The 7,773-nt window shown below is 39.9% G+C and overlaps 1 pseudogene; it reads right to left on the minus strand.

Annotated features, from left to right (window-relative positions):
* Positions 1 to 228: 228 nt before the first annotated feature.
* Positions 229 to 1,792, minus strand: LOC138167017 (heat shock cognate 71 kDa protein pseudogene; annotated as a pseudogene).
* Between the last annotated feature and the right edge of the window lie 5,981 nt (positions 1,793 to 7,773).

Consider the following 7,773-nt stretch of genomic DNA (forward strand, 5'->3'; position numbering starts at 1 on the left):
CTTCTCAGCAGTCTGGTTCTTATCCAGCCAGTTGATTATTTCATTACATTTGTCAAGGATCTTCTGTTTGTCTTCATCACCAATTTTGCCTTGCAGTTTTTAATCCTCTACAGTTGCTTTCATGTTGAAAGCATAAGATTCAAGAGAATTCTTGGAAGACACCTTGTCTCTCTGCTTTTCATCCTCAGCCTTATATTTCTCAGCCTCCTGGACCATACGCTCAATGTCTTCTTTGCTCAGACGTCCTTTATCATTGGTGATAGTGATCTTGTTCTCCTTGCCTGTGCTCTTATCCACAGCAGAAACATTGAGGATGCCATTTGCATCAATGTCAAATGTTACTTCAATCTGAGGAACACCTCTGGGTGCTGGAGGAATTCCTGTGAGCTCAAATTTGCCAAGCAGATTGTTATCCTTTGTCATAGCTCTCTCACCTTCATAAACCTGAATAAGCACACCAGGCTGGTTGTCCGAATAGGTGGTAAAGGTCTGTGTCTGCTTGGTGGGGATGGTGGTATTGCGTTTGATCAGAACGGTCATAACTCCACCAGCAGTTTCAATTCCAAGGGAAAGAGGAGTGACATCCAACAAAAACAAGTCCTGCACATTCTCAGATTTATCTCCAGACAAAATGGCAGCCTGGACAGCTGCACCATAAGCAACAGCCTCATCAGGATTGATACTCTTATTGAGCTCCTTGCCATTGAAGAAGTCTTGCAGAAGCTTCTGGATTTTGGGGATTCGAGTGGAACCACCCACCAGGACAATGTCATGAATCTGAGACTTATCTAGCTTGGCATCTATTAAGGTCTTCTCCACAGGGTCCAGGGTGCCACGGAAGAGATCAGCATTCAGCTCTTCAAAACGGGCTCTTGTGATTGATGTATAGAAGTCAATACCTTCATAGAGGGAATCAATCTCAATACTGGCCTGGGTACTGGAAGAGAGGGTACGCTTTGCACGTTCACAAGCAGTGCGCAGACGGCGAACAGCCCTCTTGTTCTCACTGATGTCTTTCTTGTGCTTCCGCTTGAACTCAGCAATGAAATGGTTGACCATTCGGTTGTCAAAGTCCTCCCCACCCAAGTGGGTGTCCCCAACTGTGGACTTGACCTGAAAGATGTTATTTTCAATGGTAAGAATGGAGACATCAAAGGTACCACCTTCAAGGTCAAAGATCAACACATTTCTCTCAGCACCAACTTTTTGTCCAAGCCATAAGCAATAGCAGCAGCAGTTGGCTCATTGATGATTCGAAGCACATTGAGACCAGCTATGGTTCCAGCATCTTTGGTGGCCTGATGTTGGGAATCGTTGAAATAGGCTGGTACTGTGACCACAGCATTTGTGATGGTCTTCCCAAGGTAAGCTTCAGCAATTTCTTTCATCTTGGTCAAGACCATAGAAGATACTTCCTCTGGATAGAAACTTTTGGTCTCCCCTTTGTACTCCACTTGGACCTTAGGCCTGCCTGCATCATTCACCACCGTAAAAGGCCAATGCTTCATGTCTGATTGTACAACTGCATCATCAAATCTGCGACCAATCAGACGTTTGGCATCAAAAACTGTGTTGGTGGTGTTCATTGCAACTTGGTTCTTTGCAGCATCACCGATTAAACGTTCTGTGTCGGTGAAGGCCACGTAGCTTGGGGTTGTCCTGTTTCCTTGGTCATTAGCAATGATTTCCACTTTCCCATGTTGGAAGACTCCCACACAGGAGTAAGTGGTGCCAAGATCAATGCCAACTGTGGGTGCCTTCGACATGGTTGCTGGGGAGTCAGGGGAGGTCGTAGCTGACCACTGTGGAGAGAGAAAGGCTGCTGCTGCGCTGAGTAGCTAATTAATAGTGATTTTGAACATTTTTTCATATGACTACAGAGAGTTCTCATTTCTTACTATGAAAACTGCCTGTTTATATCCTTTGACCATTCATAAATTGGGGAACAGGCTTCTTTATACTGACAGTCATCATTGAGAAGTGGAGTTTTATCTCTTCCTTCTAGTACTTGCAAAATAATCTAATTTTCTTTGTATCATCTTTCATAACTCTAATTTCATATTTTACCTTGCCTGCATTATTTTAAAAATATTATAGTATATTAAAAATAGATCTAATTGACTTTATTTCCCTTGTTTATTTTTTTGTGTGTGTCAGAGTGCTTTTAATTATCATCTCTTCCCATTCAAATGGACCTGTGCCCTCTGTCTATGTATACATGTACACATATACACACACACTCACATATGTATTCATATGCCCATATACCCTCCTATGTATATGTATATGTATATATTTCTATTACCTTCAACTACTCTCATACTGAGGAAAGTTTCACAAGTTACAGTTATCATTTTTCCATGTGGGAATATAAATAGTGCTTTGAACCCTCAGTGTAGAAGCAGCCAGATCAATGTTATCATGATTGTGCTTCCTCCATATTCAAATTGTTTCTTCCTAGATGCTTATAATATTTGCTCCTTTATCTGTGAACTCCAAAACCTGGCTATAATATTCCTAGCAGTTTTCTTTTTGGGATCTTTTCCAGGAGGGGATTGGTGGATTCTCTCAACCTCCATTTTGCCCTCTGGTTCTAAAACATCATGGAAATTTTCCTTGAGAATTTCCTAAAGGATGATTCCTGGGTTCTTTTTTTTTATCATGGCTTTCAGGTAGTCCATTAATTTTTAAATTATCTATCCTGGATCTATTTTTCAGGTCAATGGTTTTTCCAATGAAATATGTCCCATTACCTTCTATTTTTTCATTTGTTTGGTTTTGTTTTATAGTATCTTGATTTCTCATAAAGTCACTAGCTTCCATTTACCACAATCTAATTCTGAAGGAATTATTCTCTTCAGTGAGCTTTTGAGATTCTTTTTTTATCTGGCAAATTTGGCTTTTTAAGGCATTCTTCTCCTCATTGTCTCTTTGGGCCTAGTGCCATAGGAGTTTGTCTCTTTTTAAGGTGTTATTTTCTTCAGTCAGGTTTTTTACTCTCATTTCATAATTTTCTTCCATCATTCTCATTTCTCTTCCCAATTTTTCTTCCAATTCTCTTATTTGGTTTTCACAATCTTTCTTAAGCTCCCCTGTGGCCTGTAACCAGCTCATATTTTTCTTGGAAGCTTTTGGTACAGGAATTCTGACTTTACTATCTTCCTCCTGTTCCATGCTTTGATACTTTTGTCCCCAAAATAAGAGTCTAATGTCAGATTGCTCTGCTTTCTTTGGTTCCTTTGCTTGCTCATGTTGTCAGTCAATTACTTGACTTTGAACCTTTTTTTTGTAGTAGTACTCTACTACCAGAGAGGGGAGTTTTGTCCCAATTGCTAGGGTTTTCACATCTGCTGGATCTATTAGTTGGATGCCCTCTCGTAAGCCTCCTCATTCTCTGGCAAACCGGTCACAAAATTCAGGACCTCCACCCTCAACTGCAATCCAGATCCAAGCAGGTTAAAGCAAGAGTGATTACCCCTCAGGCTGGTCACTTGGTCCCCCTACAATTTGCGGGCGAGAAGCTCTGAAACAGCCAAGAGGTGGCAGTTGCATGGCCAGGACACCTCAGCCACTTCTCTCTCCATGGGGTAAAGGCTGGATCACACTCCTGGACTTCTGGATCCTGAAGTCCACACTGTACTGACCTCTCACTTTGTCATTAGCATCTATGGGTTGATAATTCTGGAAACCACCACAGCTACTGGTGATCTGAAACCCCTCCAGCCTGGGCTAGTTGTGGCTGCCCTGAGGCTAAAACTTCAGCCTTATGCATGACTGGGCTCACCTCCAAGAATGCTGTGATGACTCCTTCCTGCCAGCCTATCAGACTGTATTCAGTAGCAAGTTAGCTTCTCCCTGTTGTTTTGTTCATTCTGTAGCTCCAAAGTTTTACAGCCATTTTTTACATGAATGAAGGAGGTGGAAGCGGGAGCTGTGCAGAAGTATTGTTTATACTATGCTATCTTGCCTGTGCCTCTCATGAATTCCCTTTCTTGCCACCACCCTATAGAAAGGATGAAAGGAATAGTACATACATATTCTTGAGTCCTTCTTCATGCCAACATTGAATGTCTTTCCAGTTTTGAAGAATCTACTTGGCCTCAACTAAGTTCTTGTTTGAAAAGTCAGAGTAATTTTCATGATATAATGACATCTTAATAGGTCTTTATTGGAAATCCACTTGAATGGAGAGATAGAAATATGTAGCATGCTTTTGCAAGTGTGAAATGATAGCAAAAAGGGCTCTGCCTTAGAAGAGAGTAGATATGTTCTGACAATTTTATGTTGAAACAAAAATTACATTTTTCCTTTTTTTCTATGGGAGAATTGATGTATTATTACAGATAGAGAACTGACCTTCTGAGTCCAGGAAGTTGTGGGATTTGTTCCTTCTTTTGACACAAATCAGCAGTATGACTCTTGGAAAGTCACTTAACAGTGCTCTAAGAAAATTACTAAGGCTATGTAGTCTATATCTATATAGATACGCCTATTTTATGTTTTTGTGTATGCACATACACATATATGCACATGTAAAATACATGTATGTCCACGTACAGATTTGCATGGAGACAATATGCTCAAATTCCTGTTTAATTGGGAAGAAGAAGAAGGAGGAGGAGGAGGAGGACAAGGAGAAGGAGAAAGAGAAGGAGGAAAAGAAGAAGAAGAAGAAGAAGAAGAAGAAGAAGAAGAAGAAGAAGAAGAAGAAGAAGAAGAAGAAGAAGAAGAAGAAGAAGAATTAATTAAATCTTATTAATCCCTTTAGATATCTGAATTCTATTATGGTATATAGTTTTACTGTAAAAAACAACAAAAATGAAAGCAATGTAAATAGCTCCTTTATCTTCTAAAATCATTCTCCAGTTATACAAAAATGTCATTTGGTCTCAATTAGTGTTAACATTTTAATGTATTTCAGTGACATGAAAAACAAAGCTTTTCAACTTGAATACTGAAGATAACATTAAAACAACATATACAGGTAATAGCAATCAATATAAGAGTTTCTAAGCAAGGTACATAGAGTATAAAGATATTAAAGATAATGTTGAGGATGACACATTAAATGGCTTACTTATATCATGAAAAGAACTTGATTTGAAAGGATAAACTAAAAATAATTTAACTATTCAATATGATTTTAATGTATAGTTTTGGCATTATAAAATGAATCACAATCATTTGTGAATGTGTCCTCATAAAATTTATATATAGATATAGATGTATAGATATATACATTAATAAAACACATGATCCTTTGACCTAATACATGTATTGTTGTTGTTTAGAAATTTTTGGTTATATCTGACTCTTTGTGATACCACTTGAGGGGTTTTTTTTTTTTTGGGTGTGGGAAAAGGTACTCTAATGGTTTGCCCTTCCCTTCTTCAGCATGTTCTATAGAAGAGGAAACTAAGGCAAGCAAGGTTAAGTGACTTGCCATGGTCACACTTTTAATAAGTACCTACAGTATAATTTGAACTCAGGATGATTAATCTTCCTGATTCCAGGCCAGGCACTCTATCCACTGGATCACCTAGCTACTCCACTATAAGTATACAAATGTCAAATCTCCTTAGTAAAAAGGAGGCAGAAGATTGTAGACATTCTTTGATTGTATGATAAACAGGACAAAAATCAACAATATTATATATTTGAATAAACGGAACAGAAATGTATTTCTGAATTAATAGTAAAACTTGATAACAATTGAATATCACTGAATATGTTCGATGTTAGTGAAAGTTATTTACTTCCAGATAGATACTATAAAATGGATAAAGTTTGAAAATGAAATCAATAAATATTCCATGGGCCACATCTGCATCAATTAGGCCAAGGAAATGTTGAGAAAGAAGCATTGAAGAAGTTGTGAATTGCTTTACAGAAATTGAGGAATGTATGATAAGAATTCAAGAACCTTTAGCCCCAGGGCGGCCTGACCAGCCCCCAGCCAGAGGGACTCCAGCTCAGCAGCAGCTGTGGCCATTTCCAGATTTATCAATACAGAGATGCAAAGGACAAGGTGAGAGGCCAGTGCAGTCTGGACTTTGGGACCCAGGAAGTGGGAGTGCGTGGCTTTTACCCCCAGGGCGAGAAACCGCTGAGACGCCAGCACAGCCTGCCAGCGCCACATGGCGGCTTCAGCTCCTGGCCTGCAGAGTGTAGGGGGACCAAGCACCAGTCTGAGGGTAATCACTCTTGCTTTAACCTGCTTGGATATGGATTGCAGTCTAGGGTGGAGGTCCTGGGGTGTGTGTCCAGCTTGCCAGAGCATGTGGAGACCTCAGAGAGGGCACCCATCTAATACCTCCGGCAGCTGAGAAAACCCCAGCGTTTGGGATGAAAACTCCCCTGTCTGGTGGCAGAGTCCTACTGTGGCAAAAAGCCCAAAAGTCAAATCATTGAGTGGCAAAATGAGCAGGCAAAGGAAACTAAGCAGACAGAAGATTCCAACATTACACTCCTATTTTGGGGATAAGAAGGAGAAAGGCATGGAACAGGAGGAAAACAGTGAAGTCAGAACTCCTGCACCAAAAGCTTCAAAGGAAAATACAAGCTGGTTACAGGCCATAGAGGACCTTAAGAAGCAGATAAGAGAAGTGGAGGAAAAATTGGGAAGAGAAATGAGAACAATGCAAGAAAATTATGAAATGAGAGTCAACAGCCTGACTGAAGAAAATAATACCTTAAAACACAGACTGACTCAAATGGCAAAGGAGGCTCAAAAAGGCAATGAGGAGAAGAATGCCTTAAAAAGTCGAATTTGCCAGATGGAAAAAGAATCTCAAAAGCTCACTGAGGAGAATCATTGCTTCAGAACTAGATTGGAGCAAATGGAAGCTAATGACTTTATGAGAAATCAAGATGCTGTTAAACAGATCCAAACAAATGAAAGAATAGAAGGCAATGTGAAATATCTCATGGGAAAAACCACTGACCTGGAAAATAGATCCAGGAGAGATAATTTAAAAATTATTGGACTGCCTGAGAGCCATGACCAAAGTAAGAGCCTGGAAAGCATCCTCCAGGAAGTTCTCAAAGAAAACTGCCCTGATGTTTTAGAACCAGAGGGCAAAATAGAGGTTGAAAGAATCCACCGATCACCTCCTGAAAAAGATCCCAAAAAGAAAACTCCTAGGAATATTATAACCAGGTTCCGGAATTCCCAGATTAAGGAGAGAATATTACAAGCAGCCAGGAAGAAACAATTTGAATATTGTGGAAACACAATCAGGATAACCCAGGATCTGGCAGCTTCTACACTGAGGGATCGAAGGGCCTGGAATATGATATTCCGGAGGTTGGGATTAAAACCAAGAGTCACCTACCCAGCAAAACTGAGTATCCTGTTTCATGGGAAAATATGGTCATTCAGTGGAATACAGGACTTTCAAGCATTCTTGTTGAAAAAAACAGAGTTGAATAGACAATTTGACATTCAGATACAAGAAGCAAGAGTAGCATGAGAAGGTAAACAGGGAAAAGAAATCATAAGGAACTTATCAAAGTTGAACTATTTTTTTTTTTGAAGCAATCGGGGTTGAGTGGCTTGTTTGGGGTTGCATGGCCAGTTGTTGTTTCTGGGTGTGGTGCTGAGTGTCTGGGCCCAGATTTGATCCGGGTCGCCCTGGCACTGGAGCTGGTGCTCTTGCTCGCTGAGTCACCTGACCAAAGTTGAACTATTAACATTCCTACATGGAAAAACAATTATTGTAACCTATGAAACTTTTCTCAGTAGTTGAAGGGATTAGAAATATATATATATAT

Source organism: Petaurus breviceps, unplaced genomic scaffold (assembly GCF_028583685.1).
Source record: "Petaurus breviceps papuanus isolate PSGF00001 unplaced genomic scaffold, PetGlider_PUasm1.0 126, whole genome shotgun sequence".
In the NCBI taxonomy this organism is placed as follows: domain Eukaryota; kingdom Metazoa; phylum Chordata; class Mammalia; order Diprotodontia; family Petauridae; genus Petaurus; species Petaurus breviceps.